Raw genomic sequence first — 23243 nt, forward strand, 5'->3', positions numbered from 1 at the left:
TACCCTTTTTAAAGAAGGCTAACTGAGGTTTCAGCTCATTTGTGAAGTCAATGCAGCCTTCCCATTAGATTAACAGTAAAGTTCTGGATCAGGTTTGGTATCTGCCTATTTTGCCTTGCTCCACTAAGCCAGCATCTAAGCTGATTCTCTAGAACATATGCCACGATATGTTCGATATGCCACCAACTATCCCAGATGTCAAAGTGTCACTCTCACCACCTCCCTGTGAAACATTTAAAACTCTAGCTACAGAGGTCACACACAACACTAACAATTCCAGAATCTCTTGTAGATACTGAAATATAACAATTCCAGAATCTCTTGTAGATACTGAAATATCAATAGTTCGAGGAAATCACAGAGTGGTTCCAATGCACACAAAAGGCTAAAGAACCCCTGCAACAAAAGCAGTGATTTGCTTTTATTGTTTGGAGGGGATGATTTGGGCCACATTCAGTGATGATCAGGGCTTACTCTTGGCTCTTCACTTAGTTACTACTCCTAACAGGTCTCTGGGGGAGGCATTTAGGGTGCTGGGTCAGCTGCATGCAAGGCCCTATTCACTGTACTCTCTCTCTCCATTCCCAAAAGCATTAATTTTCATATTCCAGTCGTACAGCCAGCAGTATTCTACCACCTCGGAATTTTCAGAGATGCAGGTTTTGGGCCCATCCCAGGCTGAATGGATCTGAAGCTCTGGGAGTGGGACCCAAGAATCTGATTTCTAACAAAGTCTCCATGTGACTCCGATACTTTTGATCCTGAGGAAGGGCTTTTAAAAAAGTCTTCTAACTCTAGATCTAGATACAAAATTAAGCACAGTGTCATGCACCTGAAACGGGCCTCCTGCTGCATGTACCAAATAGTAACTGCTGTCAAGTTGACGACTAGAAGAACAAGTTTCCACTTTATAGCCCTTTTGAGTCTGCAAGAGGCATATCTGCCAATGGCCTACACCGACCGCCAAAACATCCTGGAGTAGATTATTTATCTTGCACCCTGTGCCTTGCTCTCCACTCCTTCACTTAACACACTAATGTTGCCCATTTGTGCTGTCACAAGAACTGAGTAAATAAGCTTCTAAAAGCTCTTTTCCCCTCACCTCTATTGCTGGTATCCAAGATGAGAGTAGCTGGCAAAAGTTATTTCTAATGTGCGCAATCTAAAATTGGAGTGACCTTGTGCTGCTGCCCTCCAAAGCAGAGTCCAGCTCACCCATCCCAGCACCACCACCCTCTGGCAGAACCCTAACAAGTCTTTTTCCTGTGAAATGAAAACTTTCCTAACTCAACCCTAGAGCACGCCTTACCTCCACATCTGCTCCAGCGACACACAGGATCAAAAGAAGCAAGGCTTGGTGCCACTACTCATGAGCAGAGACATCCAGCATGGTGTAGAAAACCGTTTCAATGGACTCAACACTTCACAACAGCCTCACATAGGGAAAGGGCTCTATTCTAAACTGAATGCAGATATTAAGAGTCCTACTTTTCTGAATTTCTAAAACACAGTTTCAACGAATGAGAAAAAGAACCCCCAACCCTTGAAATGAGGCTCTAGGAATACAACTTAAGAAACAGCTTAACATTCCAATTCACTTGCCTTAAAGTATCCTGGACCCTGAAGTAACTTGCTTGCCCTGACTTCCCACATCAACTGATTATTATCACCTTGCTTGACTGAAGGCAACCATAAAATTAACTGAGAATAAGTTACTAAGTAATTGCTTAATTAAGCGGAAATTCGTTTTTCAGGTAGTCCTTTAGCAGGGGTTGGGTGGAGGGTGGAAACTTATTATCAAACTCTGAAGACAAAATGTGATTTATGTTAATTATGTCTTCTGCCAGACAGGACACCTGACTAATATCCCAGTCTGTCCAAACAGAGCCCTCAAATCATCATAAAGGCAGAGAGCCTGGCAAGATGATGTGCACCAGCTACTTAGGAGTTGTCTGGTAACTTGGTTGTTCAAAGGGTAGGGACTAACTCAGGCTCAGGGGATAGGATATATGCCCTTTGATTGCTACCTTCAGAGAGCTGGAGAGGCAAGAGGATGAGGAGTGAAAAGGAGACTGGGAATAACTCTAGAAGACTAGCGGGATTCCAAAGATGGCAAGCTGCCAGCCTAAATGACCAAAGAAGAACAGAACTGTGCCACAGCCCTGAGCCCACAGCTCCTTTAGCCCTTGGGAATTTGAGCTGAGTAAGTGGGTATCATGCTTCTTCAAGACATGGAGTTATCGTCCCCATTTGGAGTGACCCTCGCTGTCCTGTCCTCGCTCATCAATGCAGCTAATTCACTAGTGGTGTGGCTCTGCTGTTTTTGATCCACAAGAATGATGGAGTGAGTCTCTGCTTCACCTCGAACCTAGCTATGACTGATGCTGTGCTTGGTGTAGCCATCTCTGGCCTGGTGACAGATCAGCTCACTAGCCCCACCCGGCCCACACAGAAGACCCTCCGCAGCCTTCGGATGGCATTTATCACTTCCTCGGCAATTGCCTCAGTCCTTACAGTCATGCTGTTGCTTTTGACGGGTACCTTGACATCCAGTAGCCCCTCTGCTACTTCCAGATCATGAATGGGTTTGTGGCTGGGGCCTGCATTGCCGGGCTTTGGTTGTTCTCTTATCTGTTTGGTTTCCTCCCATTTGTAGTCCCTGTATTCCAGCAGACCACCTACCAAGGACCCTGCAGCTTCTCTGTGTTTCACCGGGTCTATGTACTGACCCTCTTCTTGCTGGCTTATTCCTAGTCCTGCCCATCTTTGTCTTCCTCTACTGTGACATGCTCAAGATTGTCTCTGAGAACAGTCAACAGGTCCGAAAGATGGAGCATGCAGGAGTCATGGCTGGAGCTTACAGGCCCTCAAGAACTCCCAAGGACTTCAAGACCATCTGCACTGTGACTGTTCTCATTGGAACCTTCATTCTGTCCTGGACTCCATTCCCTATCACGGGCATTGTGCTAGAGATACTGCCAGGAGCACCACCTCTACATAGTGTTGGAAGGGGTACCTGTGGCTGCTCAGTGTGGGCAACCCTCTACTCAATCCACTGGTATTTGCCTAATGTCAGAATGAGGTGTGGCAGCAGCTATACCAGATGGCTGTAGGAATAAAGAAGGGGCTTGCCTCACTGTTTCTCTTCCTTTCAGCCAGGAATTGTGGCCCAGAGGGATCCAGAGGAAGCTCCTGTCATATTACCACTATCTTCTAGTTTCATGGTTGAGAAATATGATAAGGGCAGAGAGTTTCAAAAGAACTCTCCCTCCCTTACCTGCTCTCCTAGCCCCACTCTGAACCAGGAGAGCATATGGAACTTGTGGAATAAGAACACTTATGTCAGACTATTAAACCCAACCAATGTCATTGTTTGTCTCACCAGGTAATGGGGTAAGATGCTGACTTTCTCCTTGAATCTTTTTTCCCATTTGAAAATCTCTCTCTCTCTCTCTCTCTCTCTCTCTCTCTCTCTCTCTCTCTCTCTCTCTCTCTCTCTCCCTCTGTCCTTATTATGCAATGGGTCTGATTCTCCTATACTGGTATACTCTCTTAAAGTACTATTTCTCAACTAGGGGCCATATGACCTCCTGTTGAACCCCTCTCCTTATGTCGATGATCACTTCCTTGTAGAATGGTGAGATCCTGGTGGTGTATCCGTAATACAGCTCTTGGAGGATCCTGTTGTACTGGGTTTGAACACCCTGTTTGGCTAGGGCTGTGATGACTGCTTCAGTCTCAACTGAATCAAATGCCTTCCTAAAATCAATGAACGTTAGACAGAGTGGCATCTTGAACTCCAGAGAAACCTCAATGAGCTTGGTCACCGTGTGGATATGGTCGATCGTGCTGAATCCTTTTCGGAACCCGACTTGCTCACATGGTTGTTCTTTGTCTAGTGTTCTGTCTATTCTTTTCAGGATGACTTGAGTGAACAACTTGTAGACAACGGACAATAGGCAGATTGGGCAATATTTGCCGGTGTCGTGGATGTCTCCCTTCTTGTACAACAGAATGGTCCTTCTGGTTTTCCATTGGGACAGAACCTTGCATTCAGACAGGTAGCATGTGAAGTGCTGAGCTACTGTATTGACGAGTACTGGCGAGCCAAGCCACTGTATTGACGAGTACTGGCGGCAAGTTCTTCAGTTGCTAAGGTCTTACCTTGTCTGGACAAGGTAGCATGAATGCTTCTTTACCATAGCTGTACGCTTCTTTACCAAAGAAATGGTATGTCGTATTTCAGAAAAGGAACATTGGGAATGACATATACATCCTGCGGAATTTGGTAGGTGGGCAGGTGGACGTGGCTATTGAAGAGATCCGAGTAGAAGTCATGGATAATCTCCTTTTTAAATCATTTTCTGAATCGGTTTTCTTCTTGTGGAGTTCAACGAGTGATTTGTATATCCTTGATATCAACCCATTATCAGATGGGTATTGGGTGAATAACCTTTCCCATTGTGTAGATTGTCTTTGTATTCTGCTCACTTTTTCTTATTTTAAGATAGTCCATTTGTTTATAAATTGTTCACTTCTGGCGGGCGACTCCCATCCATGCTAGGGCTTCCTCCTAGCTTTGTGAGGAACCATTCCTGGAGGTGCAAAGCAAGCACCTTACTTGATGTACTATGTCTCTAACCCTGAAAATGATCACATTTTAAAAAATTATTAATTTATAATTTATACTTTGTGGTTTACTTCACATCACTTGATCACTTGGTCTACAATACTATAAATAGTGGTTTCTAATGCACATATTATCAACACAACACCTACCACCAGTGTAGCTCCTCAAGGATCCTAACATGTCTCCCTTTCAATCCCCACCCCCCAACAACACAACTGTGTACATCAAATATTTTTGAAGAAGGAATTATTTAAAAATAAAGTTAATATACCAAAGGACTAAAAGTGAAAACACATGGCCAACTTGCAATGAAAAATGCAAATTAGAGTAGCCTGAAGATAACAAAGTATACCTTGCAGAGGAAAAAAATACAGCCCAGTGTTGTCAGAATGTAAGAAATGATTAGACATAGCTTCATAGTGCTGATGGTTCCACATACTTGGTCTTTCAGAAAAGCAATTTAATAAGACAAGTTAGTGGTTCTATCAACCTGTTATTTTTGCATCTTCTGCTTCCATTTTGGGGATTGTAGTCTAAGGAAATCATTAAAAAGGCAAAATTTAAAAGGACAATAAAATATTCACATGATTATTAAACATGATTTAAAAAAATAAGGCAAGGGATGACCGGAGAGATAGAACGGCTCATAGGGCATTTTGCGTGCATGCAGCTGTCCTGAGTTTAATCCTTGGCATTTTATATACTCTCTCGAGTACAGAGCTAGGAATAACCTCTGAGCACTGGCAGGTGTGGCCCTAAAATCAAAGTAAGCCAAGTGAGCCTTTTTACAAATTAAAATATTACAACTTTGTACTCAGAAACAGTAAATTAACTGCATATTTAATAAAAGATACAAATAGGGGGCCACAACCATCTGTAATCAGGGCTTGCTCCTCGCTTTGTGCTCAGGAATCATTCTGGGAGGTGCAAGGCAGCACCTTACTAAAAGTACTATCTCTCTAATCCTGAAACTGATGACATTTTAAAACAAATAATTGACTTATAGCCCATGATATACTTATAACAATCCAAATAAACTGGAGAATCAAAGTAATATTCGTGAAGAAATTTTTTTGCTGCTAACGCCTTTCTCATAGAAAAGCATCATGAGGCTGGAGCGATAGTACTGCAAGTAAGGCGTTTGCGTTGCATGAGGCCAACCCACGTTTAATCCCTACCATGCCATATGATCCCTTGAGCACCACCAGGAGTAATCCTGAAAGCAGAGCCATGAGTAACCCCTGCGTATCCCGGCTGTGACTCAAAAGGCAAAATTAATTAATTAAATAAAACCATCATCAGAGTCATTACTAACATCTCTTCAAAAGCCAATTCTAACCCTGACCTAAGGAGAATTAGATGGGATGGAATTATCTGTTTCTCAAAAGCATGACAGCAAAGCATTAGTTGAGACTGAACGGTTTCTTTAAAGAACCTACATGTCTTCAATCATTCACAAAGTTCTGTTCTCCACTCTAAACGGAAAACACAACATTTTGACTCATGTTCATTATAGAGTGAAAAGTAATGCAATATTGTGGGGGTTTGGGTTTTGTTATTGTTTGTTTACAGGCCATACCTGGTTGTTCTCAGGACTTACTAACACAAAAGTCTACCTTGTCTTACAGGAAATGCTCTGTTTCACATCTTCCTTTAAAGGTAAATACTAGGAGAGACCAAGAAAACAGGTGGTGATGAGGTTCTGGCAGGCTTCATTCAATGTCCATTGGACAAAAAAGGCACTATGCTCAGGGGCCATAGAGATAAAATAGGGGTAAAGTTGCCTTCCTGGAGTGTGCGGCCGCATTTTCGGCATGCAACCTCATATACTCTATCTCACTTACTTATCAAAATTATCACACATTCATTCGGTTTCTAATATACTTGCGTGTATTCTCTTATATTTGGGCTTAAATGATTCAGAATAAAAGACAACAACCCTCACACACTTACCTCTATACTGTGGTGGGAAGGTGCTCGGTGGTGGGATTGGTGTTTGAATATTATCTGTAATGAACTCTTTCGGTAATGAACTATTGTGAACTATGTTTGTAAAAATGATATATATAATGAAAAAAAACAGTCACTTTCCTTGCACAACGACAACCCTACACTCATTCCTGGCACTGCATATGGTCTTCTTGGCACTGTGAACACCCTAAACATAGAACCAAAATTAAGAACTGAGCAGAGCAGAGCAGAGTGTGACCCCCAAACCAACCCCACCCCAAAACAAATAAACTATTTTTTTAAGACAGCACATTTTGGGGTGGGAATCAAGAAGCCCAAGATAGCTTGTTCAGTATTTCTTTGGGGATGACCTGGGAAAAGAGAGGCTGGCCCTGCAGTTGAGCTGTTTCCACTTTGAAAAACTATGGGAGGAATAAGGCCTACCAAGGTGGTGATGGTTCCACTAATGCTCTCTATTAGCGTGATGGAAAATGGATGGCAGTTCAGGGGTAGAAAAAGACTAAGAGAGCATTTCTGCAGAGCATACAAATTGGATCTCATTTCCAAGAGTGGAGAAATGGACACAAAACCATCAGAGTAGTGCAAATAGAGCGACAGAGCTCCGAGGTGAAATGCTACATATTCAACACATTGTGGTTCTGCTATATCAAAGCCAAGGTTATCTGGTTGGTAAACCCTGAAACACGACATTGTGGGAGGGGGGCCACCTGAGACCAGACCTGAGGATGTCTGCTCTGCATGCACCCTGCCCAGCCTCAATTTGTTGTGTCCTAGTAAGAAACAGCACTTGCCCCATTGCGGAAGATGCTGGAGGTGCTTTTCTCCCCAGAATCAAAAGACCTCTTTCAGGAACAGAAAAATAAGAATTCATAGACTGTGGCACTTTCTCAGCATGCAGGATTCTCTGTTTTATAAACCATTTTGAGAGAAGGATTTATGAGAATACTGGTTACACTTTTTAGGGAAACAAAACCTCCAATTTCAATGACTTTGGCCACTTGTTGTTGCCTGTTTCTTTATAACTTACAAAATCTTTTTTATTGTGAAGACAGTGACACCAACACACACAGATGAATCAAGCTAAACTCCTTTGAATTGCATATTTTATATCAGTCATTTGTCTCGTAATCCTGCTGATCATTGATTGGCTTGAGCGGGCACCAGTAATGGCTCCAATTAATCCCTGTCACGTGCTAGCATAGCCCAATGGCATATTGGGGCTCTTTCAGGGTACGGGGAATGAGGCCCATTATTGTTCCTGCTTTTGGCATATCGCATACGCCACAGGGCGGAGGAATGGAACTCGGGTCGGCCATGTTGGCTGCGTGCAAGGCAAACGCCCTACTGCTGTGCTATCGCTCCATACCTTAGTATGGGTAACCTCTTGCGGCCGCATCAGCGTTGGCCCGCCGAAAAATTGCCAACGCCCACTTCTGCAGAAGCCACGCCCACTTGTGTAGAGGCCAAGCCTCTACAGAAACCTGGGTTTGGGACGACATGGGCTCAGAGTGAGGAGTGAAGAGGGGAGGGCAGACACTCAGAACTGCTTTTCTCCAGGCGTCTGGGGGGACGCCTGGGGTCTTGAAGGGAGAGATGCAAGTCCCGGGTTCAAGAGCCGGCAGCTGAACTGACCTGGGTTTGGGACAAGATGGACGCAGCGTGAGGAGTTAAAAGGGGAGGGCAGCTGCTCAGAACTGCTTTTCTCCAGGCGTCTGGGGGGCGCCCGGGGTCTTGAAGGGAGAGATGCAAGTCCCGAGTTCAAGAACCAGCGGCTGAACTGACCTGGGTTTGGGACGAGATGGGTGCAGTGTGAGGTGTGAAGAGGGGAGGGCAGACGCTCATAACTGCTTTACTCCAGGCGTCTGGGGGTCGCCTGGGGTCTTGAAGGGAGAGATGCAAGTCCCGGGTTCAAGAGGCGGCAGCTGAACTGACCTGGGTTTGGGACGAGATGAGCGCAGCGTGAGGAGTGAAGAGGCTTAAAATTTTTTAAAAAATTTTTAATGAAATACCATCAGTTACAGACTTATAAACTTTCGTGCTTATGTTTCAGTCACACAATGATTGAGTACACATCCCTCCACCAGTACACATTCTGCACCTCCAATGTTCCCAGTATCCCTCCTCTCATTCCCCTCCCTCTGGAAGGCACATTCCCTTTTACTCTGTCTCTCACTTAGGGTGTTGTGGTTTGCAATGCATATATTTTGTGGCCATCATGTTCGGTCTACAATCTACTTTCAGCTCACATCTCCCACCCCAGTAGGCTCTCCAAGCACCCTTTACTTGGGGGTCCGTTCTATATCTGAGCTGCATTTTTTTAAGCTTTGCCATTGGAATGGTGTCCCCATCCCTGTATTTTATTTTTTCTCTTTTCTTTTTTTAAATATATTTATTTTTTGCCTTTTTGTATTTCTTGTTTTTCTTTTATTTTTTTTTATTAGTGAAACATCATGAGGTACAGTTATAGACTTACAAATTTTTGTGCTTGGGTTTCAGTCACACAATGATCAAGTACTGATCCCTCCACCAGCACCCATCCTCCACCACCACGGGTCCCAGCATCCCTCCCACCCCCCATCTCCCCCTTCCCACCCTGCCTCTGTGGCAGGGCATTCCCCCTTGTTCTCTCTCTCTCCTGTTGGGTGTTGTGTTTTGCAAGAGAGCATTGAGTGGCAATCATGTTTGGTCTATAGTCTACTTTCAGCATGCTTCTCCCACCCAGGGAGGATCCTCCCAACACCCTTTATTTGGTGATCCTTTCTCTATCTGAGCTTTCTTTCCCCCTAGTACATGTGGTCTGCCTCCAAGTCATGGAACAAAATTCCTGGTACTGATCTTTGCCACTCCTGGGTGCTCGTCTCCCATTTTGTTGCTTTTTGTTCCTCAGATGAATGCAAACTTTCTGTGTCTATCCTGCTCTTTCTGACTCATTTCGCTTAACATGATAGTACCACTTGTATTACCACTTGTATGTGAATTTCATGACTTCATCTTTTCTAACAGCCACACAGTACTCCACTGTGTAAATGTACCAAAGTTTCTTTAACCAGTCATCTGTTCTCGGTCACTCAGTTTTTTCCAGATTCTGGCTATTGTAAAGAGTGCTGCAATGAACAAACAAGTGCAGATGTCACTTCGACTATACTTTTTTGCCTCTCTGGAATATATTCCCAGGAGTGGTGTTAGTGGGTCAAATGGGAGATCAAATTCTAATTTTTTGAGAAACGTCCATACTTAAACTATTTTTTTTAAGACAGCACATATTGGGGTAGGAATCAAGAGGCCCAAGATAGCTTGTTCAGTATTTCTTTGGAGATGACCTGGGAAAAGAGAGGCTGGCCCTACAGTTGAGCTAATTTCACTTTGAAAAACTATGGGAGCAATAAGGCCTACAAAGACAGTGATTGTTCCACTAAAGCTCGGTATTAGCGTGATGGCAAATGGATGACAGTTCAGAATGGATGACAGTTCAGGGGTAGAAAAAGACTAAGAGAGCATTTCTGCAGAGCATACAAATTGGATCTCATTTCCAAGAGTGGAGAAATGGACACAAAACCATCAGAGTAGTGCAAATAGAGCGACAGAACTCTGAGATGAAATGCTACATATTCAACACATTGTGGTTCTGCTATATCAAAGCCAAGGTCATCTGGTTGGTAGACCCTGAAACACGGCATTGTGGGAGGGGGACCACCTGAGACCAGACCTGAGGATATCTGCTCTGCATGCACCCTGCCCAGCCTCAATTTTTTGTGCCCTAGTAAGAAACAGCACAATCGCTCTACCCTTAGAAATACTCTTGTATAAGTGAGTAACCTCAAAATTCTGGTGGGTCTTACCCAAAGAGATCAAGCCTGTGCAGAAGAAGCGAACTTCTTGACTTCTGAGTAGTTTTCTGTCTAGAATATGACAGACACATATATTGGGAAAATAGTATATCACAGGTAAGGAATCTTTCAGGATAATAGAGTGAAAAACCACAAGGAGCATATCACTTGATATCTGGGGCTATTACCAGGGCTATTACCAAGAATATTGAAGTGCCAGGGATCTAATTGGCAGGCTGCATTCAAGGCAAGCAAACATCTTAAACTTCTATACGATGACCTCAAACACAGTAGTATTGAAATAGAGACTACTTACCTCAATACGTATAAGTTACTACCCCCATTATCTGTTGGGTCTTACCAAACACATCAAGCCTTTCCAGATGAAACTTACTCCCTGTCTTTAGAGTTGTTTTCTTTCTAGAATCTGACAGACACATATATGGAAAAGTTGTATATCCCAGCCAAGGAAGATTTAATTGACAATTTCCTATACCAGGAAAATGCAAATCAAATCAACAATGAGCTTATCTGTAATCAACTCTACTAACAAATAACAGCAAATGGTGAAAGAGACCGATTCCTGGAAGATGACTTAGAATGCTCTAGGAGGGCATACTTTGAGGAAGGGCCAGTGTCAATCTCTGAAACCATATCGACTTGGCTCGCATATATAAGGTTCCTTCTGCCCACATATAATCATTCTGAATGAAGTTGTATGTTGACACCCAGTCTCAATAAAATCATGCCTAATACAACACTATCATATTCATACAGGTTAGAAACCCTATGAAGGAATGTAGGAAATCTTTCTCACTAAAATAATATCGAATTCAGCAATACTGAATTCATACAGGTGAGAAAACCTATGAATTGTAAAAAACATAGTAGGGCTTTCTCATGCAAATCCTCTCTCAGTCAAAACAAAGAATTCATGCAGGAGAGAAATCTTTTGAAGGAAAAAAATTCTTCTGTCTAACAGTTCTCCAGAGTCACTGTAAATCTCATACAGGAAATAAACCTTATGAATGTAAAGAATAGATGAAAACTTATTACAAGAAATCAGACCTTCAGGCCTGGAGCGATACTACAGCGGGTGGGGCATTTTCCTGCATGCAGCTGACCTGGGATCGATTCCCAGTACCCCATTTGGTTCCCTGAGCACTGCCAGTGAACGACGGGAATGCTGCCTCGGAAAGACGGGGAGCACTGGTCTCCCTCTGGGGGAGCAAGCCACTCTCTGCCCCCTACAACTGTGTCTGTTGCTGAAGAACTCTGACTCACTGGCCAGACTCCTGCATTCTCCTATTATGAATGCAGGGATTGGAGTGAGGCCCTAGGCGGGCACATTACAAACCGCTGGACCTTCAAAGGCTAGAGTTAAAAATTAAAAACACAATAGGAGATGCTGAATAATGAGAATTTCATCTTAAAGCACACGAATCCTGGCATCTTGTCCATGGCAAAAGCAGGAACCAACACAAAAGACTCGCAGTTCTTTCCCTGCACCATAGTACAGACTGGTTGGATGGCAAGCACTAAGATCTTGGCATGGTGAAAGGGACATGAATATCATGGAAGCCAGGGAGCATTTTGCATCCAGGAATCGCAAGACCACCCAAAAATGATTTCAGACTGTGCACAATACTAATGGCTTATGTTTACTCTTAAAACTACCAGCACAGGGGCTGCAGAGGTAGCACAGCGGGTAAGGCGTTTGCCTTGCAAGTGGCCTAGCCGGGTTCAAGTCCCAGAATCCCATATGATCCCCTGAGCAGCAACAGGAGTAACTCCTGAGTGTAGAGACAGGAGTAACCCCTGTGTATCACCAGGTGTTACCCAAAAAGCAAAAAAAAAAAACCAAAAAACGCCCAGAACACTAAACTATTTTGGGCAAGAACACTAAATAGTGAGTAGGACATTTGCCTTTTACTTCCTGAATCCAGCTTCAATTCCCAGCACCTAATATGGTTCCTCAAGTTCTGGCAGGAGGAAATCCTGAGTTTAGAGCCAGGAATAACCAATGAGCACCACTAGGTGTGGTCCCAAAACAAAACAAAACAAAACAAATAAACCACAAGACCATTCCTTCTGTACCTCAGGAGCCCTCCATCCCATACATACTCATGTCCTCTGATGCTTGGGCTTTCCCTGCAGTTCTTTCAGTTTCACATTATTTTATATATTCCCTTTCCACTTTTAGTGAGGCTGCAGTTGCTCATGATTAAATAAATAAAACAATGAGCGAGTTGCCCAAAATATTACAGAAGGGGCTAGGTTGAGAATAAAGAGCATAGGGAGTTTTCCTTGCACGTGGCTGACACAAGTTCAGTCCTGGTGCTATAGCTGATCCCCAGAGCCCTTCCAGGAGTGGTCCCTGAGTGCAGAGCCAGGAAATCATTAGAAGGCCAGGCTCAACCAATAACAGGTGAAACACCTAGGTGTAATTCTGATTCCCAGGACTAGAACCTTAGGGCCACAGTTTCCATGCTATATTGACACTGCAATGCCTACAAACCAGAAGCAACTTCAAGCCTGCCGTGTAGAGTTCACTATGGATTCTACATTGGAACTCATTAGCTAGAGCCCCATGTGAAAGTCTGAGGGATGCAAAAGACATTCCTCTTTTGGAGTTCCGAATAGGAAACTGCCTTTCGGGCCCCGAAATGAGCCACTTGGCCTGCACGCAGTTGACTCAAGTTTGCTTCCTGAGCTGAAACTCAAGAGTCAGCACTGACACTGGGTGACCTTCCCCATATCCCTGGCAGTCATGCCCATGAACTGCCTCTGGGGCCATAAAAGTTCACTGAAGTCCATGAGCCAGAGACTCACAAATCTTAGAAGAGAGCAACAAGCTGCAGAGATGCTCCAGACCTCAAAGCCACCATAAGGTTAAACATTTAACTCCAGCTGTATCACCCTATTTAAAATTGTAAAATTCCTGGAGCAACAACCCATACTCTACACCACTGATGTACCAGGAATAGCACACCACATCAGATGGGGTGTAAAGTAGAAGACAACCAATTAAATCACACAAGGCTTGGCCTGTAACAACGTGTTAATTACCTGTTGTTACACAAGGGCTTAACAACTCTATTGTGAGGTTCAACAAGCTTCACACACTTTCCTCTAAGGAAACTTTTTGGATCATTTTAGAGGCTTTTTCATAAGAAATAATGCAAAATAATATAAGACCTGTTAAGGTCTTTTTTTTTATGACATCTTATTGTCTTATTCCTACTTTGGACAAACTTGCAGGCTATCGAATGTAGCCTGCCCACAGGGCAGAGTCTGGCAAACTCCCCGTGGCGCACCAAGTATGCCAAATACCAGTAACAATGATGGGTCTCATTCTCCTAAATAGCTTTGAATATAGTCTCAGGGCTAGGATGAAAGAGACGTTACTGGGGCCTGCTCGAGGCAATCGACGAATAACAGGATGATGAAATGAAATAAAATGAAAATGAAATATAAGACCTGCTTTTGGGGCCAGATTGGGTGGTGCTGGAAAGGTGTAATAGTGGTGGGATTGGTGTTTGAACATTGAGTGTAATAAATTGTGAACTTTATAAAAAAATTTTTAAGTCAGCCCTGAGCACCGCTGGGACTACCTCCCAACCTCCTCCAAATTTTAAAATATATTACAGAAGAACCTACGGTAATATTGGAAGTAGCAGGTAAGATTATCAAGTTTCTTCTGAGTACAAAAAGGATCTGCTCTATTTTAGAGTCCTATTTGGGGACCCTTATCTCTCAAAATTGGTCAACTTCTTGTGGCCACAGTCAGTTATGTAACTAACATACCATACCCACCCTCTACGCTCTCTGTGGTGTGATCATTTTTAGACATTCCTTCTTTGGTAATGAATGTCTTCCCATATAATATTTGTGCAGAGACATCCTTAAGATTTAAAGGCATCAGTCCCTCTTGCTTACCACTATTAATGGTACCAAGTACTATTAGAAGTCGTGTTCATTCAGCAGAAGGATCACATGATGCAAGATGACCCTGCTCTTTAGGCAGCAAGTAACCCACAGAGAACCTTGACACATTCCACACTGTGTAGTCAATTAAAGGACCTCAATCACCTTCAGACTGACACCACTATTTCCTAAAACTGCAAGTGAGGGCAGGATTGTAACCAATCAGAGACAAAATCTGAGCTGCTGGTTGGTCTTTTAAAACACCTGAGCCCCTATGTACTTCTCCAAACGTGGCAGAAAGCAAATCTGATGCGCAACGAAGGATGGTACAAAAGTAACTTAAGAGCACCCTAGGAACCTCTTATTCCAATTTACCCTACACTCCCAAATCCCTACTGTATATTGGGAAACATTTCTCCGTCCACATTCTGGTTGACAGAAGTAGATCAAAAAAATCCTTCTTTGCGCATTCAGAGAATAGAAGACTCGCAACACGTATTACCTTTAAAGTGGGATGTGGGGAAACAACCTCATTTTTTTAGGTCTATTTCCTCAGGGTTTTTGGAACCATGCTCTTCTATGTGCACGTGCTCTGGGTCATGATCCAGAGGATGTACTCTTACAAAGGTAAAACCTGTTCAGTGTGTGCATAATCTGTTCATCTGTTCCCCTACACAATAAGGATAACAAAAACTGTGCAAACTCCTCTAATTTTTTAGCTTTGGGGATATGAAATCCTAAGAAACAAGGCCTAGCTCAACCAGTAACAGGTGAAACACCTGGGAGTTGTTCGGGTCCCCTCGACGAGAACCTTAGAACCAGACTTTCCATGCTATATTGACGCTTCGATGCCTACAACCTAGAAGCACCTTCAAGCCTCACAGTGTGGACTGAACCATTGATTCTACAGTGCAATAAAGCCCTACGTGAAAGTCTGAGGGATGCCAAGGACATTCCTCTTCTTTTGTAGATCAGAACGGAGAACTGCCTTTCTGGCCCCAATGTGGGCTTAAACGTGAGCCCCAGCTTTACCTTTGCCACAGCTGCACAAGCGCTTTAATGTTTGGCTCCAAAAGTTAGGCATAGCATCTGGAGATTTAACCCAGTCATTAGGTCCCAGAAAAAGACCAACGGGATATTCAAGCAAGAATCTAGAGCCAGGTGCAGCAGGATGGCCAAGTGCTTTAAGAGCAGTAGCTGCCACAGCTTTTTTACATAGGCGAATAACTGAGGTTGGGGACAGGCATGAATAATCCACATCTCTCATCAATTAACACTACTCTTTAAAACCAAGACACACATTTTTTGCATGATAGATTGTTGCTTCTTCAATGTTATGTCCTCTTTCAGAATATCCAGTTTTCACCTTAAATTCATGTAATACCCTGAACCCTGCTACTTTATTGCCTAGGCCACGGTCCTCCTCTAAAGAAGTCTTATCTACAAACCTAGGAATATACATACACCAAAAGACCTGATCTCTCTAACACTCCTTTTGAAATTCGGATCTCACTGTTTACAGATTGCAGCTGCTTTCTGGAACAGGGCACCACTAAGTCCAGATATACTGCAGTGACCTCAACCAATGTAGTCAAAAGTGGTGTTTTTCCAAGAGTTTTGACAATTGACCTAACTCCCAGCACGAGATCTCGGGTAAAATCATTAAGATTTAAAATGAAACAAAAATGAGGGGCAGAGCTCAAGGGATACACTTTCCCTATCAGGATCACTAGGGAAGAAAACCCTGGTGTTCAAGGAGTGGCACAATTCTTCTAGTCTGTCCAAAGCATTCAAAAGATTTCCTGCAGAGCCCTTCAAAATTCCAAATGACGCTATCCACCAGAACTTGCTGCTTCCAGGATCATCCTGGGCCAAAATCGCTGCTTCACTTAAATTCATTGTGACGTGAAGGAGGATCTTAGTATCAAACACAGGTTGTAAAGCAGCAGAAGAGCACAGACAGCAGGTACAGGAAGGAAAGATTCTAACTTGGCATGCTCATGAAATTATGCAGACTTCTGTCCAAACCATAAACATAAGACTTAAGATACAGGAGCCAGCCATGCCAGTTTTCCCAATCTTCCTCAACTCTACTTCAAGAGCTCACGGAATTTCTAAGAGATACCTATGAAAACACCTTTGGGGACGGTGCTCTTTGTGGAGGAGCCTGTGAACGTTACGTGCAAAGACTGGCAGTTCCTGCCTGGCTGATGAGCAGAGGACCCTGTTCGGTGACGTGATGCTGGAAAACTACAGGACCTGGAGTCATTGGGACTTTCTGTCATCACACCTGAAGCAATCAACAAGTTGAAGCAAAGAGTAGAGCCATGAAAAAGTAAACATGAAATAAGGAGTAGAGCCATGGATGATAGATAACTCAAAACAGAGACTCTCTGGAAAGAAACACTACAAATAAAAACAATGTAGAAAAAATTTCTCAAGGAAGCCAGACCTAATTCAACATGAAAGAACGCACACAGGAGAGAAACCCTATGTACATAAACAATGTAGGAAAACATTCATAGTGAAATCATCTCTCATTCAACATGAGAGGACTCAAACAAGAGAGACACCTTGTTCATGTATTGAATGTAGAAGATCTTTCTCGTAGAAGTGATGTCTGATTGAACATAAGGAATTCACATGAGATAAACCCTACGAATGCAGTGAATGCAGGAAGAAATCTGTCTCCATTAAGTCATTACTGATTGAACATAACAGGATTCACACGAGAGAAACCCTGTAAATGTAGGAAAAAATTCTCATTGAAATCAAACCTCACTAACCATGAGAGGATTTACACAGGAGACCCTATGAATGTAGGAAAACTTTCCTTTCAAATCATACCTAACTGAATAGGAACGAAATTCACAGAGAAAACCTGTGAATGGAAAGGAAACGGGAAAACTTTCTCATTATAATCATATCTCATTAAACAATATGGAATTCACACACGTGAGAAACCCTATGAATTGTAAAGAAAGTAAGAAAATTTTTCGATAAAATTGTTCCTCACTCGACATAATTCATGCAGGGGAGAAAGCCTATGAATATCAAGAATGGATAAAACCTTTTTACAACAAATCAGGTCTCCCTATACACAACATATTGCACAAAGAGAACAAACCCTTAGAGTATGAAATGTAGGAAAAGCTGATTCATGAAATCAAACCTCACTGAACTTGAGAAGATTCACAAAGGAGAGAAACCCTATGAATGCAAGAGAACTTTCTCCAAGGTCGGCAAGCCAGGCCAGGAAAGGCCCAAACAGAGTCCCAGAAGGTTCTTACTCCCACACTGCTTTCTCTCTGGGTGGACCCCACTGTTTCAGGATTGAGACTTAGTCAGAAACCAACTTGCTGAAAATTCAAGTATGCAAGTTTTTGTGACTGAAATCTTGACTCGGAATGGGCTACCTCCCTTACCTCCCTGTACTTCTGGAAGCTCTGGCAGTCACACCCAGGAACCACGCACCGTACCATGTAGGCTCATCTATTGTTCTTGCTCCAGAGACTCAAAATCTTGAAAGAGACCAAGCAGCTGCCCAAACTCCTTCTATCATCCATGCATAGCTGAGGCCTCAGGGGCCAGCCCAGGGCCCGCCCAAACTGAGCCCTGGCTGCTGCTCACTCCCCAACTGCAAAGTCGCAGTCATGCATCTGGTCAGACTCCACTATCTCAGAACCGAGACTTACCCAGAAATAAACCTGCTGAAAGTTCAGGTGTGCAGGTCTTTGTGACCAAAATCAACAGGCTTTCTCAGTGTTGGGACGGGCTACGTTATAAATCAGTGTTTAAATACAATTCCAAACTTAAATAAATGATGGAACTTTCAGACCCATGGAATTCTGAATTCAGAGCCCAGATATCAACCCTCAGAGTCAGAGGCTCTGTCTGAGTCTATTACAAAGGAGAGGAATTCATGAAGTTAGGCCAAAGAAAGGCTCCTCAGCAAATGCCGCTAAGATAACTATGCTCCACTTAACCCAAAATGACACCACATCCTTCTTTCATACCATATACCTCAAAAACATTATCCTAACTGAAATAAAAAATGACACAAAAGGTTAATGGTTATAGGATGTCACTTAGAATGGACAAACTCATAGAAATGGAAAACAGATGGGTGAATTTGGAAGAGCAAGGAAGGCATGAGGAGACATAGCTTAATGGGTACAGGGTTTTATTAAGGGCAGATTAAAATACTTTGAACTAGACAGAAGTGGTGCTTTCACAACACTATGAATTGACTAAATGCCACTAATGTTACCAATAAAATGGTTAATTCTCGGTGCTGGAGCATTATAGCACAGCGGGGAGGGCATTCTCCTTGCAATCAGTCAACCCGGGTAAGATTCCCAGCATCCCATATAATCCCCTGTGCACCGCCAGGTGGAATTCCCTAGTGCAAATCCAGGAGTAACCCCTTTGATCCGCAGGTGTGACGCAAAATAATGGTTAACACTCAATGATTGGAAAGAGTATTCAAGTAGCTGCTGTGCCTTGCACGCAGCCGAACCGGGTTTGGTCCCCTGAAAAGCATATGTTACCCCAAACCTGCCAGGAGTGATTCCTGAGTAGAAAGCCAAAAGTAAGCCCTGAACAGAGCTAGATATGGCCTAAAATACAAAACAAGAAAAGAAATTCTTTGACACAACAAAATCACTTCTGGAAAAAAAAAAACTCCTGGGCAGTCATCTGACATAAAAAACACTTATCTAGAGACATTTACACCCCTTTTTGATTATATCATATTCAAAATAGGGAAAAGATAGGAATTCACCTAAATGCCCATCCACATATGACTAGCCAAAGAAGCAAGAGCATACTGACACTGGAATACTATTCTGTCATTTTAAAAGATAAAATGTCATTCTGGACAAAATGGAATAGACCAAGTCTGGAAGTTAAAGACAATCATCACTATTTACTCATTTGGAGTATGCATTACTAAAGAAAGTACACCCCGAAGAAATAACAAAATTGGCTTGCTCTTTAAGCCCGTGTACTCACTTAAACATGCATACCACTTGCTTCTGTGTTCTTTACTTGCCTTTTTCTACTCTGGAGAATCCTGTGTTTTCTCCCGAACACACATTTCTTCCTTTCTCTGTCCTCACAGATTTTCAAGTTTTAATTAGAACTAAATTCCTTTGCCCTTTTTTTCCTGCCTCTTAGAGGCGAGCGTTTCTTGCCTCCTCGCTCCGCGTCACCCTTTCCCTCGGCAGACTCGCCCCAGCAGCAGCAGCCAAGCGCCATGGGATTTGGAGTTCAGAAGACTCCCGCAGGCCTCCAGGTGCTCAAAGATTACCTGGCGGACAAAAGCTACATCGAGGGGTACGTGTCGTCACAGGCCAACGTGGCGGTGTTTGAGGAGGTCACAGGCCCACCCCCTTGTATCATGCCCTTCGCTGGTACAACCACATCAAGTCCTTCGAGAAGGAGAAGGCCAGTCTGCTAGGGGTGAAGAAAGCTCTGGGCAAATGTGGCCCTGCTAATGTGGAAGACACCACGGGAAGTGGAGCTGGGGACAGTAAAGATGATGACGACATTAATCTCTTTGGATCTGATGAGGATGAGGGGAGCGAAGAAGCAAAGAATCTAAGAGAAGAACGCCTTGCACAGTATGAATCAAAGAAAGCCAAAAAAACTGAACTTGTTGCCAAGTCTTCCATCTTACTAGATGTGAAGCCTTGGGAAGATGAAACAGAGATGGCAAAATTAGAGGAGTGCATCAGAAGCATTCAAGCAGATGGCTTGGTTTGGGGCTCTACCAAACTAGTACCAGTAGGATACGTAATTAGCAAACTTCAAATACAGTGTGTGGTTGAAGATGATAAAGTTGGAACAGATATGCTGGAGGAGCAGATCACTGCTTTTGAGTACTAGGTGCAGTCCATGGATGTGGCTGCTTTCAATGAGATCTAAATCCATTATGGATCACGGCTCTTCAATAAAGGCTTGCAGGAACAACAAAAACAACAAAACTAAATTGCTTCAGGGCCGGGACAGCAGAACGGTGAGTGAAGCATTTGCCTTGCACAGGACCAACCTGCATTCTACCCCCAGAATCCCATGTGGTTCCCGAGTACAGCAAGGAATAATTACTGAGGGTAGAGCTAGCAGCAACCCTTGAGCTTCACCGGGTCTTACCAAAAAAAAAAAAAAAACAATTATTTTAAGTTTTAAAAAATAATAAAACTCTCTTGCTTCACCAAAAAAGTAAAAAGGAAAGAAAATAACAAACTTGCTAGACTGAAGGAATACAATGGTGACTCTCTGAGAGAAGGAGTAGGTAGTGGAAGGAACCAGCTGGGGTCTTTTTGGTGGTGGGATAGCACCCAAAACTTGGTGGTGGATGTTGTGACAATTATATACATACAAAGGTCTGAAGCTAACAGGAGAACCTTCACAGTATTTCAAACCAATTTTAAGGCAATTTTGAAAAACTACATTTTTGTACGAGGTGAATTTTGTTGTGTCAATTTCTCAATAAAAATAAACTGCAAGGAAAATATGTGGGAATGTATCAACAACAAAATGATTCAGGAAAAGGCACATCTCAATATGCACAGAAGAGACTAACAGCTTCATTATTGTATCTATGTCATGCTACTTAACCCGAATTAAGTCACACATCTCTATGGTTTTATCTGCCAGATGGAAAGTCATCAAACACAGATGAAAAATCAAGAACACCTATTTTCCCATTTCTTAAATATTTTTCACCCTACTTGGGGGGGTATAGGTTCTTGGATCTATATATGAACCATTTTTAGCACATGTAATCTGATTAATGGCAAATATATTCCCAAGGACAACAAACTGTGCATAAAAAATTAAGGATATCAGGAAATGGAGAGATAAAAAAGCAGGTCAGGCATAGGAACTGCACATAGCTAACCTGCGTTCAGTCTCCATGGCATCCAATATGGTCTCCCAAGCACTGCCAAGAGTAATATCTGAGTGCAGAGCCAGAAGGAATCACTAAGCATCGCCAGGTGTTACCTGCCTTCCCCGCCCAAAAAAAGTAAGGATATCAGACTTTAGGAAGTATATCTCTCTCAAGGATTGATACACAAGCGAATAAAATAATTGAGCTTCAAAAGATTTTACATATCAAAAGAGAGAAATAATTGGTTTTGCTTTCTAAAAACTGCTTCTTAGAACAGTTCAAATCTGGGGCCAGAGAGACAGTTCGGTGGACAGGGTGATCCTCTTCCATGCAGCTGCCCTAAGTTGAGTCCCCAGAACCTCATATGGTCCTGAGCCCTGCCAGGATTGACCCCTGAGCACAGAGCTAGGAGTAAGTCATGAGTAGCTCCTAGTGGGACCCAACACACACACACACACACACACACACACACACACGCACACAAGAACACACCATTCCATGTCCTATTCTACGAAGCAACTCAATTGGCTGCAGTCTCAGTGATGCCTGTAGTCTCTGGAAGTGGGGGATCGCCAATCCCGGGAGTGCCAGGATCTTTGATACCTGTGGGATTTATCACTGCTCCTACTCCTACTCCTTCGACCATGCCATTCAGAACGCTCCTTGTGCCTGCCAGCGAACTTGCATATCTGATCTTTGATTTCTGTTCCTATCCCTGTTCTTTTCTTCCCTTTCCTCCCTCCTACTTAAAGACCTGTGTTCCTGTTTGGGCTTCTCCTTCTTTGGCTCCCTGTCTATGGCCTCTGCTCTGGAGTGGGAGTCTGTCCTTGTGTAAACACACAAAAAATAAAACGGCCGGCGGTCTGGCCGCTTCCCCACTCCAGGGAGGTCGATGGCGATGGTCAGGTGAAGGAAGGAACGAGGCCAAGCTAGTTGGTCTTAGTAGCCGTTTATTACATGGAAGAGATGTATGTCATGGAGGCCTCAGGAATCCTCGAGCACGTGCGCCTTTGTTCTCTCCGCTTCTGTCCTCAGCCCCATCTTCCCAGGTTCTCTGATGCACGTGTCCCCCAGAGAGCCCTGAAATCTCCCTTATATAGATCATAGTACCTCTGAAGGGCGCAATATAATGATGTCATCAAAAGGAGTTACAGAAAGAACACTGAGGCAGCAAACATACATTGTTTCCTTACACCCCCAGGCCAGTAATCCTGGCCTCACCTTTTCACAAGCTACAAGCACTTAGATTAGCACAACAAAGACCAGTCTGCTAGAGCTTGGAATCTACATCTCCAAAAAAGCAGTCTCATCCAAGCTAGTCAGGACACACAGGAAACTGCTTCTAGGACGTGTTTCTCCTCTCCTTGTCCAACCAATATATAAGCATACATAATATTAATCATTTTGTATGGACACAGTAAGAAATACTTTGAGCTTATAGAATTGCTCTCCTAAGACCATCTCGATCTCAGACTGCAGTGCTCAGGCCAGATATCTTTCCTATTCCTAGCAGCAGGGCCCTAGTCTCGTCGTTACTTTTGGATCATGACATCATTTGCCTATGATCAAACTCTTAACTTATAGTTAAGAATCGTGGCACCTTGGCCTGGCCCATCACGATGCCAGGGTAGCACATAACTTACCGGCTTGCCCTGGTTCCATCCAGTCCCACGTCGGGACCCTGCCCTTGGGGTGCTAGGAAGTAGGGCAACTGAGGCTTAAGTTGAGAAGGCAGATGCCCAGGAGTGAATAACATTCAAAGCCAATCAATTCCTAAGTTACGGAGCATAGTAATTAATTGTCTTCCTGTATCTATACAAAAGGACATTGCATTAAGGTTAACTGCTCAAAAGACATAAGGAGAGGAGAAAGACAATATTAACTTACAGTACAGCTTCAGTGTCTAAGCAGGATGAGACCTTACAAATTGGTTGGGGAAGAGAGCATAGAAGAGGTTACAGACAGACAAAGTAATGGGAGTGACTCGGGAGCA

The 23243-nt window shown here is 43.3% G+C and overlaps 2 pseudogenes; both read left to right on the plus strand.

Annotated features, from left to right (window-relative positions):
- The first annotated feature begins 2231 nt into the window (after positions 1-2231).
- Positions 2232-3217, plus strand: LOC130018100 (glucose-dependent insulinotropic receptor-like; annotated as a pseudogene).
- Positions 3218-19597: 16380 nt separating this feature from the next.
- On the plus strand, positions 19598-20283 carry LOC130018085 (elongation factor 1-beta-like; annotated as a pseudogene).
- Positions 20284-23243: the final 2960 nt, after the last annotated feature.

The sequence above is a fragment of the Sorex fumeus genome, unplaced genomic scaffold, assembly GCF_029834395.1.
Source record: "Sorex fumeus unplaced genomic scaffold, SorFum_2.1 ptg000236l, whole genome shotgun sequence".
Classification (NCBI taxonomy): domain Eukaryota; kingdom Metazoa; phylum Chordata; class Mammalia; order Eulipotyphla; family Soricidae; genus Sorex; species Sorex fumeus.